Source organism: Meleagris gallopavo, chromosome 1 (genome assembly GCF_000146605.3).
Source record: "Meleagris gallopavo isolate NT-WF06-2002-E0010 breed Aviagen turkey brand Nicholas breeding stock chromosome 1, Turkey_5.1, whole genome shotgun sequence".
Lineage (NCBI taxonomy): Eukaryota > Metazoa > Chordata > Aves > Galliformes > Phasianidae > Meleagris > Meleagris gallopavo.
In genome coordinates this window covers 105,343,948-105,348,784 of record NC_015011.2, presented here as the reverse complement: position 1 = coordinate 105,348,784, position 4,837 = coordinate 105,343,948, and positions in this window count along the sequence as shown.

The following is a 4,837-nucleotide window of genomic DNA, read 5'->3' as shown; positions in this document are numbered from 1 at the left end:
TTAAGGGGAAAAAAAAAAAGAGACTATTGATTCAAGATTTATCAAGTCATAGAAACACAAGAAGGAATAGATACATCTCTTTAGCCTAAAAAGCAGGTATTCATCTGAAAGAGGGGACAGTTGCCTGAAATGGTATTTTAACTTGTTACTACCTCATAGATAATTCCTTCCTCCGTTTCTTCATAATGACATGGCTTTGCTTGGATTCCGAAGATGGGAAATGGGCACTGGAAATGCTCCTGTGGCACAGCAATCCGACCCCAGACCTTGCCATGCAGGTGAGCGGGTTGTACACCAAGGTGAGTGGGAGCCACCTCTCCATGACCATCCCCTTTGACCATATTTAAGCACGGCAATCTCTGCCCAGGTTTTCCAGGAAGGTCAGGTATGGCATCAGCCTGTGTTGCCTTCAGACCCATGTGCAAGTATCTGGATTGGGCTAGGAGGGCCCCAGTGCACAGTGATGTTGAGCTGGAAGGGATTCACTGCTCAGTGGGTTGGATCCTTCCATTTCCCCATCATTCACTTTCAGCTCTATTTACCCATTTCCTTCTCAGCTCCAGTTTTCACACCACGGCCCAAGCACTGGAATATTACATATTACACAGCCAAAACTGTTTTCAGTTCTGGTTCTCCTTGTTCTCCTTACAGTGAAAGAAAACAATAAAGAAGTCCTTTTTGGATATTCAGGCTTCAGAGGAATAGCATTATGACGCATTGATACTCCCATTTTAGGATGTGATGCAGAAAGTCACTGCAAAGCTTTTACATGAGCGAGTGGGACATTTTGTTAGTACATCCTATTTTTCTGCTCATGCAGTGATTTCATTATGCTTGTTATGCTTGTTACATATTATATTTTGTTAAATTCATCATTTTCTTGGAACAGGATGCCCAGGGAGGTGGTGGAGTCACTGTCCCTGGAGGTGTTCAAGAGCCATGTGGAGGTGGCACTGACGGACATCATCAGAGGGCATGGTGGGGATGGGCTGGTGGTTGGACTAGATGATCTTAGTGATCTTTCCAACCTCTATTATTCCATTATTTACATCAGTGTAAATACCAAAAGGCTTAGAGACAGAAGGGAGAAAAACAGTGAGATCTTATGCTTCATCTCAAAAACAGAATTGTTGTCAAACTCTTCCATTCATAAATGAAACTAATCACTCGAAAATCTCAGTTTTCAGAGAGCACATTATGTTGGCCAGTGTATTTTACTTATTTTTCATATCTTTCTGTATTGTGTGGTTTCAGAATACACATCACATGGCACCCATTACAAATGAGATACTAGAAATCTTTCTCAAATATTGTACACAGTGGGTTGAATTTTTAATTCTTCTTGCTTACAGGGACGTCTTTTATTCCCTCTTTAGCATGTTGACCGTTCACATGTCTAGCATATGAAGCCTGTTTGAGTCACATGGCTGCGTGAACACATGTGGTTGAGCTGGTGTTCAGTTTCACACAGGCCAAAAAAGAAGCATGAGACAAGACAAACTGAGATAGCTGGCATCCGGCAATTCCTTACTATCAAAATTTGGACCATCCTTGAAGAGGGCATCAAAAATACTAACTAGTGCTCTGAACATATGCTCTGGAAAATGGTCTGATTTTTGGACAACTCTTTGTGGAGCCAGGAGTTGAACTCGAACTTTATGGATCCCTTCCAACCTGGGATATTTTGCGATTCTATGAGTGTGTATATGCCTTTTTAGTTCTTGCTTCCTCTTCAATTCCAAGAGGCTAATTCAATAAGAATATGAGAGGTTTCTGAGTCTGGTTCTAGAGTAAGATACTTTCAGAGAGCTTCACAGAGTACTGAACCCTCTAGAGAGTTAGATGTTATGTTTCCATATTGTACAAGCTGCTGATGATTTTGTTCGTTGCCAGGTATGGTCCCACATCACAAGAATGGTGGCCCATAACTTATTCATGGTGAGGGAAATCCTACAAAAAATTTAGCAGAACATTGCCTTGGGGCCAGCATACACAATCACAGAATCAGAATCTGGGTTGGAAGGTACCTTTAAGATCATCTACTTCCAACTGCCCTCCTATAGGCAAGGACACCTCCCTCTAGACCAGGTTGCTCAAAGCCCCATCCAGCCTGCCCTTGTGTGTTTCCAGGGAAGGGACATCCACAACCTCACTGAGCAACCTGTTCAGTGTCTCACTACCTGCACAGTGAAGAATTTCTTCATGATATCTAGTCTAAATCTACCCTCTTCCAGTTTAAAGCCATTTCCCTTCATCCTGTCACTACATGCCCTTATAAAAAGTCCCACCCAAGTTTTCCTGTAGGCCCCCTTCAGATACTGGAAGGCTGCTGTAAAGTCCCACAAGAACCTTCTCTTCTCCATGCTGAAGCGCCCCAACTCTCTCAGCCTGTCCTCATAGGAGAGGTGCTCCCAGCCCTCTGATCATCTTTGTGGCTCTCCTCTGGACCCATTCCAACAGCTCAATGTCCTTGGGGTTCCAGAACTGGGCCCAATACTCCAAGTGGGGTAGAAGGGCAGAATCATCTCCCTCAACCTACTTCTCTTGATGCAACCCAGGATATGGTTGGCCTACTGGCCTGCAAACAGACACTGCCAGCTCACGTTGAGCCTTTCATCAACCAACACCCAAAAATCCTTCTCCTCAGGGCTGCTCTCAAGCCATTCACCACCCAGTCTGTATCTGTGCTTGGAATGGCCGCAACCCAGTTGCAGGACCTTGTACTTGGCCTTGCTGAACTTCATGAGGTTGGTGTGGACCCACCTCTCAAGCCTGTCCAAGTCCCTCTGGATGGCATCCCTTCCCTCTAGTGTGTCAACTGCACCACTCAGCGTGGTGTTGTCTGCAAACTTCATGAGGGTGCACTGGATAACACTGTCCATGTCACCTTCAAAGATGTTAAATAACACTGGTACCAGTACCAATCCCTGAGGAATGCCACTCGTTACTGGTCTCCACTTGGACACTGAGTGTGACCATCCAGCCAATTCCTTACCCAGTGAGTAGTCCATCCATCAAATCAATTTTTCTCCAATTTGGTGACCAGGGTATCATGTGGGAGAGCATCAGATGCTTTGCATAAGTCCAGATAGATGATGTCAGTTACTCTTTCTTTACCCACTGATGCTATAATTCCATCAAAAAAGGCCACCAAGTTTGTCAGGCATGACTTACCCTTGGTGAATCCATGTTGGTTATCACCAATCACCTCATCTCTATTTTTCAGGTGCCTTAGTAGGGCCTTCATAAGGATCTACTCCATGATCTTGCCAGGCACAGAGATGAGAGGTTCTTTATATGATCTTGATCCTGATCTTCACTTACAGCAGGCAGATCTTCTCCAGATTCTTACCTTTGTTTTCTGCAGCTTGAGCAGCGTGGCTAGAGCCCTTGCTGGTGAAGACTGAGGCAGAGAAATCACTGAGTACCTTAAGCTTTCTCTATATCCCTTGTGACCAGGTCTCCATTTTCCTTCTGGAGAAGGCCCGCATCTTCCCTGGCCTTCCTTTTATCACTGATAAACCTGTAGAATTTCTTCTCATTCCCCTTTATGTCTCTGTCTAGATTTAATTCTATCTGGGTTTTAGCTTTCCTGACCTGATTCCTGGCTGCTCATACAGCTTCTTTGTAGTCCTCCCAGGTACCCCATTCCCACTTCCACTCCCTATAGACTTTCTTTTTTGCACTTTAGTAAGTCCGGGAGCATCTTGTTGATCCAGAGGCCTCCTGGCATTCTTGCCTACCTTCCCTTCTCTCGGGATGCACTACTTCTGGCTTTGGATGAGATGGACTTTGAATACTTACCAGCTTTCTTGGGCCCCACTTCCCCCCAGGACTTTATGCTAAGTCACCCTGTCAAGCAGTTTCCTGAAGAGATCAAAATCTGCTCTCCTGAAGTCCAGAGTAGCAAGCTGGCTGCTAAACCTTGCTTGACACCTTAGGGATCTCAAACTTGAGAAACAGTGCTGAATCTTCCATTAGCCCTCTTGGCACTTAGCATAAGAATAGCTGCCTTAGCTCTGACCAGAGGCAGAAATCGTGACTAATCCTGGACTAATGAGCAGTCACTGAAATCTCCAGGTTTGCAGATAATGCTAAGCAGTTTGAGTGGTCAAATGTCACAGAGACATGTGAAACTCCAGAAGGGCCTCACAAGCTAGTGGACAAAATGTGGCAGATGAAAGTCAGTGTAGATTAATGTAAGGTAACACACTCAAAGAAAAATAACCTAGACAAAGTCTAGATGATGCCAACTTTGAAAATGGTATTTATCAGGAAACAGATTGCAGAATCATCACTGATAGCTCTCTGAAGTGATCACCTCAGTGTGCAGGGACTACCGAAAACATCCAAAAAAATGGCCTGCTATCATGAGGAAGTGTACTGAGGAGAGAGTTTTATTTTGCTGCTGTTGTAATCTCAGTGTACTCTTACGTGAGCCACTGTGTGAAGGGCTGGTCTTCCCTGCTTGAGGACAAGTCAGCAGAGAGAGGTCAAGGGACCTCCTTACAACTCAAGCAAGGCAAGACATTCTTAAGTAGGTAGTAAAAGATGTGAGCAGGATGTTCCCCCCTGCACACCAAACGTAGGGTGTTGGAGGAATACGTGGGGAAGCGACAAGGTTGCTCATTCCATCTCTGAGTTGCGGAATATGGGACTGGGCTGAGCGATACACCATTCACCCTGTTTCCAATGCTCCTATCCTGTACCTGATTGTGGTCAACAGTTGAGCCTACAAATAGGACACAGTAGATGAATATTTCCCAAAATAGCCTCCTGAACATCAAGCCTTTGTGGATTGCAGACTTCCCAAGCCAGAGGAGGTGGTGTCTTTTTT